The sequence below is a fragment of the Salvia splendens genome, chromosome 4 (assembly GCF_004379255.2).
Source record: "Salvia splendens isolate huo1 chromosome 4, SspV2, whole genome shotgun sequence".
NCBI lineage: Eukaryota > Viridiplantae > Streptophyta > Magnoliopsida > Lamiales > Lamiaceae > Salvia > Salvia splendens.
The window spans coordinates 4,284,307-4,298,416 of record NC_056035.1 but is presented as its reverse complement, the minus strand read 5'-3'; positions in this window follow the sequence as shown (position 1 = coordinate 4,298,416).

Genomic DNA, 14,110 nt, shown 5'->3' with positions numbered 1-14,110 from the left:
ATTAATTAAATGAATTTGTTTATGAATTTTCTTGCAAAACAGTCAAACACATGGACTAAATAAGTGTATAGTTGTGAGCCTTTCTATTCAACAATGCTCACCTGAGATGCATATGTTGTCGTTACTTTTCTTGAAATTAATATTTTACTCGGCAAGATGTATTTTTGGACTGAGCTCTTAAAGTTGAATTTTAGGATTCTTGGCGTGCTTATTTTTAAGTCCCTAAGTTTTGAATTTCTGTATCACTAATATTCTTATATATATTTATGTTGTCGCATCATACATTAGTACGTAAGGGACTAAGAGCATCCGCAGCGGTGGCGGTTGGCGCCACCGCCGTCCGTGCCAGCGGCAAGGCGAAGAACCGCCGCCGCTGCAACCGCGCCGCTGGCACGGCGCTGCTCGATGTATCGAGCACGTCCGTGCCAGCGGACGCACACGTGTCACTCTCCCATTCGCCAACGGCATAGCCGTTGGTTTCAAACAATTTTTTATTTTTTTTTTAAAATCGGTTTTTTATTAAAAAAACCGATAAAAAATAAAAAAAAAAAATTTCACTTCCCCAAAAAATTATATCCGTTTATAACCGTTTTTCCCCACTTTTTAATTTTTTTTTATTTTTTTTACCCCAAAAATACACACTTTCATCTATAAATACCCCCAATTTCACTCCCAAAAATTCACACTTTCACTACACAATTCTCATCATCATTCTCTCATCTCCATTCTCATCTTCAATCTCTCATATCCATTTTCATCTTCCTCTCACACCCTACAACACCACTATGTCCGGTAACGACGACAACCCAAGCGGCTCTCACGGTTGGAACCCCGAATGGTTCGGTTCGCAACCGTTTCCTAGTCCGGAAACGGAATATTCGGCCCCTCCTCTCACCCAAGATTCGGGCGTTCCGAGTGGCTACCGGCCATACCCAATCGACGATCAAGGTGCCTCCGATGGGCGCTACGGGTGGACACCGGAGCCTAGGCCTCGCGCCCCTTCCCAAATGCCGAATCCTCCATCTCGCGCCGGTGTCCGCACACCGTACTCACCGGCGGAGATGGAAAGATTGTTCAAGGCGTACTTGGAAATCTCCGAAGATGCGGTGGTTGGAACGAACCAATCCGGCGATCACTTTTGGTGGCGCGTCTCTAGCCGGTACAATGCACACCGGCCGCCGGGAACGATCGAGCGCAACGAGAGTATGGTGCGCAACTGCATCGGCCGAGCCAACGAAGAAATTGGCAAGTTCAACGGCTATTTCATCCAGGAGTCCCGGAATGCCGGGAGCGGCCAAAGCGAGGTCGACATCATCACCGCCTCGCTGAGCACCTACCAATCCATGAACGGTAAGTCGTTCAAATATCTTAACGTTTGGCAGGAGACGCGGACGCACCCGAAGTATAAGGGAGGCATAACATCCTCCTCTAGCGGCTCCTCCAAACGCTCACGGTCGGTAGCACTATCCGACTCCGGCTCGGAAGAAGTGGCTAGCCAACTCGCCGGAGCTAACTTGGGTAGCCCCGATGCCGGACCAAGCGGTTCCCGACGCCGACCGCAAGGTAGGAAGAAGGCGGCGGCCGAACGACGTCGCACCGCGACTCCATCTGCCCCTGCTCCCGAACCCGCACCCTATGTTCCACCTCCACCCCCGAACAACTCGTTGTGGGCCCTTTTGGCCCAACTCAATATGGCCGATAGGTCAACTATGACCCCCACGCAACTTCAAACGCACGAGTCCATGATATTGGGTCTCCAAAAACAATTGGGGTTGGTGCCGCCGGATGCGTAGTCTTCCTCGGGTTATATTAGCCAATAATTATGTAATTTTTAATTTTTAGGAGTTTAATTATGTAATTTTTAATTTTTAGTATTTTAATTATGTAATTTTTAATTTTTAGGATTTTAATTATGTCTTTTTATTTTATTTGTAATTTGTAATTTTTATTGTGGTTTTTTTAATGAATTTTAGTATTATGAAAATGTTGTTGTGTAATTGAATTTTATATTAATTGTGCTCGTCCTTGCGGAAGAGCACAGTTGTGGGTGTTGTGCTCTTGCCAGAGAGCAGGCATGAATAGTACCGCCCGGGCCCACAACCGTGCCGCTGGCAAGAGCACGGTTGTGGATGCTAACATACCTCCATTATTATTTGCCCTTTATATGTTGATCGAATGTATCTGAATTTGCCACGCGGTTAAAATTAAGCCATTTAGTAACTAAAATTAATCATAATTAAAGAATATTTATGTAATGATCATATTTTCGTTATAAAATTCATACATTTTCGCCAATAAACGTTTTATTATAACTCATGTTAATTTTATACTTATCGTAATAGGAGTATAATATAGTAATATGCAGTATCATAGTATTTGTTAATTTTAGTAATTATTTTTTTAATCTAGCAGTATGTTAATTCATTCACAACAATAATTGCATCGCAATAATTTCTAATTTGCATTACAAATAAGCTTATTTTGCATTGAATGTTTTCCCCTTATTTGCAAAAACTTCAGGTATGGATTATATTTTTGGTCTTTAAATCCTTTTATTTTTTCATTAAATATATTAATATTATAAATATTCTATTTCATTTACTTCATAACAAAAAAATATTCTTTGTTATTAACTACTCATAAGAAATGAAGAGAGTGAAAAACACAATGTTATGTGCATGATTTAAGTAACACAACCTTGAGAAATGGAGAGGCAAGGAAAGTACACAATTCATATCATAATTTGTTATGTATCATGTCTTGTAAAAGTATTAGGAGTAATCTTTATCACAAGTAAAGTTTACAATACTTTACGGTAACTTATACTACTACTAATAACCATATTATAAATTAATTGGATATTGTATATGTATATAGATTATAAAAAATATTTCATCCGTCCCATAAGAATATGCACTTTCCAATTTTGGAAACTCTTCTCACTGAGGTGGGGTCCATTCTCCACTAACAATACTTGAATACTTTTTGTCTCTACCTTTCTCTTACTTTACTAATTTTGCATTAAAATCCGTGTCGAATCCAAAGTGCATATTCTTTGGGGACGGAGGGAGTATTGAATGCTCCATATTTTAATTAGATTTTATTATTAATAATACTGAACAAAAAATCTAAATTATAGGGGTACTAAGAGTAACCACAATAGGGAGCCGCGGCTCCCGGGCAGGGGGGTGGCTGGGCTGCGGCTCCCTATAGCTAGGGACAAGGAGGGCAGCGGCGGGGGAGGGGGAGCCCATGGGCGCGGGGTGCGGCGCCCTATTGTGGCGGCCGAGAGCCGCGGCTCTGCCCAAGTTTTAATTTTAATTTTTTGATTTTTTCAGCTTTTGTGATAATTATTATGGAAACAAATTTTGGAGAAGATGAAGTGAAGAGAGAGATGTAGTTGCAGAATATACACATATGGAGAGAGAGAGTGTCGGTCGGTTTTAGCATTAATTTAGGAAACAAATCATCTCTATGTTGTAAAACTAAATCCCAACTAAAATTGGTCAACTTTTTAATTAAGGATTGTGATTTCAATCCATACCTTAATTACGGAAATAATTAAAATTCGAATTTTCAATATATTTACTTGTAATTATCATTTCAATCCACAGTAATAGAGACATTTCATTTTGAGCACTCGTTTTAGAAAAATGATAATAAATTATTAAAGTAGAAAAATAGTAAAGTAAGATAGAGAATATGGTAGATAATACTATTTCTCTCCTTTAACTATTTATTATCATTTTTTCAAAACGAGTAATCAAAATGAAATACCTCTATTGTGGAACGGAAGGAGTAGTACATACGACTAGTTGTGCAACATTTTGGCTCTTTTGCTCTTATTTAGTAATTGTAGACTTTTAAATAAAATAAAGATATTATATTGTTCTTTACGATGAAACTATTTTGTCGTCGTCTTCTCACTATTATTTTCAAATATTTTTAACCTATATCGAAAGTTCAACTGATCTTCACACTCCCCCAACTCAATCCACCCAAGTTGAGTAAGTACATTTGTACGTGATTAAAGAAAAAAAATGGTCTTTTTTTCTTTGGGTATATTTAGTGAATTCAAGTAGGAGTACTTTTCTTTTTGTCATCGAGTCCAAATGAATAAATAAGGGTATATTTTTCAAAATAGTTCTGATACTAGTCCACTTGGTTTATCCGCTTTCGATTTGATGTAATATAGTACTCCCTCCGTCCCAGAGTATTAGACTCACTTCTTTTGGGCACAGGAATTTAGGAGGTGGTATTTAAATAGTTAAAGTGGAGAGAGTAAAGTATGAGAGAGAGAAAAAGTAGAGGAGGGAAGAGAGAATAAAGTAGGTGGATAATGATGTAAGAGAGATGTTTTTTTGCCAAAAGAGGAAATGGGTCAAATAGATTGGGACATCCCAAAAAGGAATGCGAGTCTAATAGCTTGGGACGGAGGGAGTACTGCTTATTTTTTAATAAAATAAAAATCCACTTTATTATAAAAAAGAATATTTACCATAATAAAGTAGAGTTATTTCCAAATCATGACAGACTCCATCTTAAACAAATGTAATTTTTCCGCCCTATTTTGGAGCTAGCAGTACGTATGTATACATTTGTGCAAATTAGGAGTATCACAATAAAAAAGGAAATTATAAAAAAAATCATCCTTATTTAGTATTGCTACGTACGAATGGAAACTATCAATTTCCAATCGAAGGATTTTTTTTTCTGATTTTGAATATTTAATGGATATGAAAATTGAGACATACATAGATTGCTTTATCTACTACTATAATTTAGTAAAGTCACGGTCTAAAACATGATCACATGTTTTGAAGTCTACATTAATTAAGAGTTAAGACTAGGAGTGTGACGTCATTTGTTCAGTACTTGGAATTGTCCAAGAGCACATGTGGGTCCGGAATCACATTTATTATTTTTTTACTCTATGCTCTTAGGTAAGAGCACAGCACCCACATCCATACTCTTCCACAAGGACATGCTCAAGGGTCCTACCATTCTATTATTCAATTTAAATAAAAACATTTCCATAATATTAGAATACATTAAAAATACCCGAAATACTATTACAAATTACTAAAAAATTAAAAATTATATAATTCAAATCCTAAAAATTTAAAATTACATAATTAAATTCATAAATTTAAAAACCCACTACTCGTGGCCGAATTTCTCCCAAATATGTTTGATTAGGTCTTCTTGTAGCTCAGTGTGGGTTCGGGTATCGCGCATTGTGTGTCTTGTTTCGTTCCTCTCGGCACAGCCATGATATCGATGAAATCCATTTTTAGAGAGAGTTTAAGTGAGAGGAAGATGTAGATGTAGATGAGTTGTATGAAAAAATATGAATGAGGGATGAATGTGATATGATTTGATGTGAAAAATGGACGATGAATGTGTGTATTTATAGATGATTTTGAGAATAAAAAAATTAAAAAAAAATTCAAAAAAATTCAAAAAAAACGGTAATAAAACGGCCATATTTTTGGGAATCTGATTTTTTTTTTTAATTTTTTGGTATTATTTTCGAGTTTTTTTTAAAAAACGAAATTGCCAACGGCATTGCCGCTGGCCAATCAGGAAACGCCACGTCAGCTGCTCGGTGGCACTGACGCCGTCCGTCTGCGCGAGCACCGCTGCGGATGCTCAGTGGTTGAAAAAAAACACAGTCGACATAGAATCTATTTCCAAGAATTACAAGTGTAGTAGTAATAAGTTTCAAGGATTAGTCGCATAAGCAAATTCGTCGAAGTTTCTTTGTTATTTAATAATGTGGAAATACTGAGAAAACTACAATGTGATCAATAAGTTTGGCGTGAAAACTAATGCAGAAGAATTTTCAATTTTGGTTGTTCTTTTTTACTTTACTTTGGAAAATATTCTTAGCCAGCGTTTTGTAAATTACAAGTCAGAACGATGCTTTTGGTGTATAATTAATACACGCCAAATTTAGCAAAAAAAAAATCAAATTATAACCTATAACATCCTTTCCCCTTAATGAAATTAGAGGGCAGTTTGATCACTAAATGAAAAGTTATGCACAATAAATAGAATAGGGGTTAAAAAGATTAAAAATAATTTGGGCAAGTACAGTATCGATCACTTTTATTGACGGGACATATTCTATTCTGGAGGTATTAGATTCATAAAATTCAATTCAAATTTTATAAGCGTACAACTCATAAAAAAATTTACCGATAGGAATTACATGACGAATACATCGATTAAAACTTAATAAAAGTCATTTTTATTTTACGTATCTATTACAAATTTGCAGAATAGTAAATATTTGAATTCAATTCAACCTACGGTTTTTAAATCAATGTCTGTGTTCAATGTTTCTTCTCTTGTAGAATAGTAAAAAAAGTTAAAATGTCAGTAACGTATATAGGTTATATATATAAAAATATTTAAATAAATCATTACACTTTGCGTTTCTTGATTTGCTATCCAAATTGCTCGCATTTTGAATAGAGAATTCGATTCCTATTCCACCCTACTTCATGTTCTTTTATTTGTAACTTTGTTTCAAGTCTCTGCTTACGGCTTTAGTTTTTCACAATTAATCATACACATGCATTTATTTGACTACTACTATTAATTTGATGAAATTTAACAATGACTACTTCTTGACTGCAACTTGAGATTTGATAAGTCTAGGATCAAAAGTGTGACCACCTAAGATCCTGGGTCAAGGATCCCCAAATTCCAAAATATTAGTAGTAATAAATCTCCCAAGAGAAATTCAGAGCAATTTGTTTTTATAACTTTATCATATCTATAAAACTAAAAAATATTGATCGATGCAATAGTATCAAAGGTCATTGAGCTTCTTCATATCGTACGGAGTATAACTCTTCCACTTTTATTACTCCATAAAAGATAATGTAAGACAAGCACTATTTTTAGTTTAACTAAATTTCAATGGACTACAAATAAAAATACAACCCAAATTAATACAATTAAAAAATAAAATAAAAATAGCGAAAATTCTCAAGTGGTTTGATTTTTTAGGGTACGTAAATTAGAATTTTAAGTGTAACGAGACATCACTTAATAAATGAGCTCTTAACTTAAACTAACATATTAATTAAATGCATGAATTCTAACTTAAACTATAAATAGTGTAAGGAGTTTGTGACGAGCCAAAAAGTAACAGTGCAAGTAACATGGGACGGAGGGAGGGAGTATTAAAAAAAGCTTCTGGAATTATATAGTGCTTCAGTCGTTCTGTGTGTTTGCAGGTCATGATCAAATATTACTCGCATTGTTGACTGACAAATAACTTACGAAAAGTATAGGGGTTAAATGACTGTAAACTAGACACTTTGATTTTTCCAATTTCTTGCCCAACGAAAATGGGGGAAAATTTAAATGGAATCACGTGCTTTTAACTTTTCAACTCAAAATTTCAAGTTGGACAGATAACAGTGAATATTCATATTATTATAGTCAAATTATTGAAAACGATGAAATTTAGTTAAATTCAGCTCGATTCTGCAATAAAAAAACAAAACGACTGAAAAATCATAAAGTTTGGATACATTCACAATCATACACCACCTCAAATTTGTTTTTTTGTGGAATTATATTGGTATAACAGTCGGAAAGACATCTGATAGTGAGTTGAACAATGTCGTCTATTGACAGAAAATAACGTAATTAATTTGATTTAAATACATCAACAATACATTGCGACATACTCCCTCCGTCCCGTTACAAGTGAGGCGCTCCAAATCGAACGTTGTTTTGCAAAAATAATAATAAATAGTTAAAGTAGAGATAAAGTAAAGTAAGTAAGATAATAATGTATATACGACTCTCTTCTATACCATTTTCTCTCTTATTTTACTTTATCTCCACTTTAACTATTTATTATTATCTTTGCAAAACAACAGCAAAAAAGAAACATCTCATTTGTAGTGGAAGAGAGGGAGTAATATTTTCATTGTGATGTACTTACCAACAAATCCAAAATTTAAAAGTTTTCGCCTAATTTTTAAAGTCACAGGACATGCTATAACTTGACATAGTTTTTTCGCAATTTGTCCTTTCTACTATGAGACATGATGAATCCGCGAAAATTTGATGTTAGTGAATGCAGGAAAAACGCAGATCACGACACAGAGAATTTACGTGGTTCGATTTACTGAGGTAAATCTACGTCCACGGGAAGAAAAGAAGGCAAAGTTGTATCGCTTGATCTGTTTTCTACAGCTTACAATACAGACTTGCTATTTTGTATTTTATCTCTAGAGATCGAGAGAATGTCCCCCTATCTATCAGATCTAGGTTCTATTTATACAAAGGACCAAGATCGTGGCATGCAACTATTTACTAGGTAGTGGATGTCGTGGAGATCGTGGCGATCTTGCATGGGTCCACTATCCTGCATGAGTTAATGACTGCTTGACACCACTAAATAGATCGTGGGTGTAGTGGAGGTCGTGGAGGTTCTGCATGAGTCCACTATCTCTCAGTTCGGTCGAATACTGAGACCGAACTGCTGAATTATTGCCGAGCAGCTTTTGCCGATCTGAGAGTAGAGCTTGATGCCGACCTGAGAGCAGAGTTTGATTGGTTGGCTTTTACCGAGCTGTAGGCTGGGGCCGAACTCTTTGGTTGTGCCGAACTGAACTCTTTAGTCATGCCGAACTGATACTCTTTCTTGGGCTTTACTGCTGTTGGGCTTGTTTAGTACGTACTCCATCACTACCCCCCCCGGAAAGCGAAGTGAATTAGTTTCGGCATTCTGAATAAAGGTACGGGGTAAGTTGATGTTTGTCCTCGGTCTTATGAAGTGAACTCTTCTTTGACCGGACTCGTCTTTGGTCTGATGAAATAAACATCTTTGACTGGACTCGTCTTTGGTCTGATGAAATAAACATCTTTGACCGGACTAAGCTTGTGTCCTAATTTGGCGAGTTTTATCGCTCGGATCGGACTTTCCGTTGTCCTAATTTGGGGATCGGACTTTCCCTTGTCCTAATTCGGCGAGTTTTATCGCGTGGATCGGACTTTCCCTTGTCCTAATTCAGGCAAGTTTTATCGCGAGAATCGGACTTTCGTTGCAGTTCGTTTCAGACGAAGTGCTTGATTTTTAAGCCGAATTGTGGACTTGTATCCTCTTTAGAAGCTTTGACTTCACAATCGTTGGCTTATTGCAATTCGTTTCAGACGAAGTGCTTGTTTAAGCTGAATTGTGGTCTTGTATCCTCTTTAGAAGCTTGGACTTCACAATCGTTGGCTTATTGCAGCTCGTTTCCGACGAACTGCTTATTTAAGCTGAATTGTGGTCTTGTATCTTCTGTAGAAGCTTTGACTCACAATCGTTGGCTTGTTGCAGCTCGTTTCAGACGAACTGCTTGTTTAAGCTGAATTGTGGTCTTGTATCTTCTGTAGAAGCTTTGACTCACAATTGTTTAGCTTGTATATGTTCTAAGAAGGGGATCAGCCTTCGAAGAACAAGATACCTCAGTACCATTTGTAAGAGACGACACGCACAGAGACAGACAAAACACACAAAAACGCACAGAGACAAATAAAGACCAAGTAAGCCAAATAAAGCACATTGACTGAACAGGACTCAAGACTGACTGACCGGACTGTCTCTTACAAATGGAACTTTTTGAGGTTGGAAATGTGCCATGTTCGGGGTACCTGTTCTCCTGACATGTGAGCCAATTTGTAAGATCCTTTGCCGAGGACTTCAGACACCCGATACGGACCTTCCCATGTGGGTTCGAGCTTGCCCAGCTTTTCTGCTCGGCTTACTTCGTTGTTTCTCAAGACGAGATCTCCCACTTGAAATTGCAGCTTCTTCACCCTTTGGTTGTAATACCGGGCTACTTGCTCCTTGTACTTGGCTGCTTTTATGCATGCCAATTCTCTTCTTTCTTCGGCAAGATCTAGCTCGGCTCTCAGTCCGTCGTCATTCATTTCTGAGGAGAAATTTAGAGTTCGGGGACTGGGTACGCCGATCTCCACCGGAATTACGGCTTCAGTGCCGTACACCAGACTGTACGGAGTTTCACCGTTGGAGGTTGTGGGTGTAGTTCGGTAGGACCATAGGACTTGAGGGAGATTTTCTACCCATTGTCCTTTGGCTTGTTCTAACCGAGCTTTTAACCCTTTCACCAGGATACGATTTGTTACCTCCGTTTGTCCGTTTGCTTGTGGATGAGAGACCGAAGTGAACCGCTGTTGAATATTCAGCTCTTGGCACCAATTCTTGAACGTCTTGTCGGTGAACTGAGTCCCGTTATCCGAGATGAGGATGTGGGGTATGCCAAATCGGCACACTATGTTCTTCCAGACGAAATCCAATGCCTTCGAGCTCGTTATCGTAGCTAATGGTTCAGCTTCTACCCACTTTGTAAAGTGGTCCACGGCAACGATTAGGAATTTCATTTGCCGAGGAGCTTGAGGAAGTGGTCCCACTATGTCTATGCCCCATTGCATGAAAGGCCAAGGGCTTTGCATAGTAAATAGATCGGTCTGCGGCATCCTTGGGATATTTGCATGGATTTGGCACTTCGGGCATGACTTGACGAGCTGCACTGCTTCTTGTACCAAGGTTGGCCAATAATATCCCCATCTTAGAACTTTTTTAGCTAAAGCTCTAGCTCCGATGTGGCTGCCGCACGATCCTTCATGAACTTCTCTGAGGATGTAGTCCGTCTCTTCTGGTCCTACGCACCGCAATAACGGCTGGAGGTAAGACTTTCTAAAGAGGACTCCTTCATGAAATTCGTACCGAAGTGCTCGGCACGTGATCTTCCGAGCTTCTCTCTTATCCTCGGGCAATTGTCCTTGATCCAGATACTGCAAGATCGGCGTCATCCAGTTCGGCGAGCTGGACACTGAATGTACCTCGGCTTCATCAATGCTTCGATGCATTAATTCTTCCGCCTTTGAGCTCGGATCTGAGGCCAACTTACTTAAGGTATCTGCTCGGCTATTTTCCGCCCTGGGAACGCGGATTATCCGAAAATAGGAGAAACTTCGGCTGATGCTTTGCGCTTTGTCCAAATACTTCTTCATTCTCTCGTCACGGGCTTCACTTGTACCCAACATGTGATTTACTATGACTTGTGAATCACAATGGACTTTGAGAGATTTGACGAGCAGACTTTGCGCTAACTGGAGTCCGGCAAGGAGGGCTTCGTACTCGGCTTCATTATTAGTAGTGGGGAATAGGAACCGAAGTGAGTAGGTTACCTCGTGTCCGTCGGGAGCGACGAGTAAAATACCAGCTCCACTTCCCATCTTGTTTGAAGCTCCATCTACGAATCCGCTCCAGCAGTCTGGCGGCTCTACTTCGGATTCCAAGGGCTGTGCTAGTTCGACATTGGCAGAATTTTTCTGTTCGGCAATGACAGGGATTGCTTGATCGAACTTGGCCTCTGCAAGAAAATCTGCCAAGGCTTGTCCCTTGATGGCTTTTCGAGGTAGGTACTCGATTGAGTGTTCTCCCAGCTCTATGGCCCATTTGGCGATTCTGCCTGATGCTTCTGGCTTGGTCAAAACTTGCCGAAGAGGCAGATCGGTTAAGACGCATACCTTGTGAGCATAGAAGTATGGCCGCAGTCTCCTTGCTGCATTTACTAATGCCAGAGCAATTTTTTCCAGAGGTTGATACCTTGTTTCTGGACCTCTTAATGCTCGGCTTGTAAAGTAGATGGGAAACTGCTTTAGGCCTTCTTCTCGTACAAGCACCGCGCTAATGGTTTGATCGGATGCCGCTAAGTATAAGAATATTACTTCGGCTTCGGTTGGAGCAGAGAGAATAGGAAGCTCGGCTAGATAACTTTTGAGCTCGTCAAAGGCCTTTTTCTGCTCGGCTCCCCACTCGAACTTTGGTGCCTTTTTCAACACCTTGAAGAACGGCAGTTGCTTTTCGGCTGCTTGGGAAAGGAATCGATTCAGTGCGGCTAGACATCCGGTTAGCCTTTGCACGTCATGTATGGACTTCGGCATTGCCATGTTCTGAACGACTTGAACTTTTGAGGGGTTTGCCTTGAGTCCGTCCTTTGAAACCCAACAACCCAGAAACTTTCCCGAATCTACCAAAAAGGTACACTTTTGGGGATTAAGTTTGAGGTTGGCTTTCTTGAGCACGTTGAGAGTGGACTTAAGGTTGTGCTCGTACTCCGAAGTGCTTTTGCTTTTGACGACTATATCGTCAACATACACTTCGACCTCCTTTCCAATCAGGTGCCGAAAAAGCTTGTCTACCATCCTTTGATAAGTGGCTCCGGCATTCTTTAAACCGAATGGCATCTTTTTATAAGCGAAAATGCCGAAATCGGTAATGAAAGCTGTTTTCGGAGCGTCACTCTCATCCATCAACACTTGGTGATATCCTTTGTATAAATCAAGAAAACAGAAAATTTCGAAGCCGATCAAAGCTTCTACTTTTTTATCTATATTCGGAAGGGGATAGCAATCTTTGGGACAATGCTTATTTAGATCGGTGAAATCTATGCACATCCGCCATCCTCCTTCCTTTTTCTTGATCATGACAGGATTGGCCACCCACGAAGGATACTTCACTTCGAATAACACATCCGCCTTCAATAATTGACGGACTTCGTCATGGATGACTTGACTTCGTTCTGCCGCAAAGAGTCTTTGCTTCTGTTTTATCGGCCGGACCGAAGGATCAATATTTAACCGATGAGTGATTACCTCGGAGGGCACTCCGGTCATGTCCAACGGAGACCATGCAAAGACGTCTTTATACTCCTTGAGGAGCTGGATGGTTTTTTCCCGAAGTAGAGGCGTTCCCGCGAAGCCGATCTTAACCGTTCTGGATGGATCGTCTTCGTACAGCTGAACTGTCATCGAGTTCGGCTCCGGTATGACTTCGGTCATCGCCTCTGACTCCGGCTGCTGTGATTGCTATGCTTGATGGTGCCGATCTGACTGCTCGGCACTTCTAAGCGCAATTTGTAGACATTCCTTTGCTCTCTTTTGGTCACCTCGGATGACCGCTATCCCTCCTTTAGTAGGGATCTTGATGGTGAGGTGATAAGTAGAGCAAACGGCCCGAACTGTGTTGAGCCAGTCTCTCCCCAGGATGATGTTGTACGGGGACCGAGCTTTCACCACAAAGAACTCGATCATCGTATTGGAGCTTGTAGGCGCTTTTCCCACCGTGATCGGAAGGCTGATAATGCCTTCAGGGCGGGTGTCCTCCTGGGCGAAACTTTTCAGAGGAAGTGGAGCCGGACTAAGCCGAGCTGGATCCACTTCCATTTTATCGAAACATTCTTTAAAAAGAATGCTGACTGATGCTCCTGTATCCACAAATACTCTGTGGATCAGTTTGTTTGCCACTCCGGCTTGAATGACAATAGCGTCTTGGTGAGGAGAGATGGCTGGGACGGGATCGGCATCTGAAAATGTAATCACTTCGTCTTTCTTCAGCCTTTTATGTGTTGGCTCCTCTTGATTGGAACCTCTGCGTTCTGCTTTTAGGGACGACTTAGTCTTCCCGGCAGGGAGAGCATCAATAGTCTGGATTACTCCATCATATTGCGGCTCGTCGTCGTCTTCGGGATCCTCATGCCTTTTCGGATCCTGAGGATTGCAGTTCGCACCTCTCTGCCTTTTGTTCTTTTTCGGCTGCTTGCTTTGGTATTTTTTTAACGTTCCTGTTTTCACAAGAACATCAATACCTGCAGCCAAATCTCGGCACTCCTCGGTATCGTGTCCGTGGGCTTGATGGAAGGAGCAATATTGATCCTGAGGTCGCCGCACGGCTGATTTCGTCATCCGCTTTGGTCTTTCGAACATATCGGAATGTAGTTCGAAAATTTCCGCTCTTGACTTGTTCAGCGGTACGAACTGAGCAGGCGGCTTCTCGGGGTTGAGACGGGGTCCCAATCTGTCTCGCACCGGAGCCCTTTGAATTCTTTCAAATGGAGTCCGGCGAGGATGCCCCTGATCGCTATGATCGGGCTTCCTTCTGTCTCCTCGGGACGATGAGCTGTCTAACGACCGTTTGCGACGGTCTGCCTCATCAGCCCGGGAGTACTGGTCCACAATGTCCCACATTTCCTGAGCTGTCTGCGGACCGCACTCAACGAGCTTCCTGTAG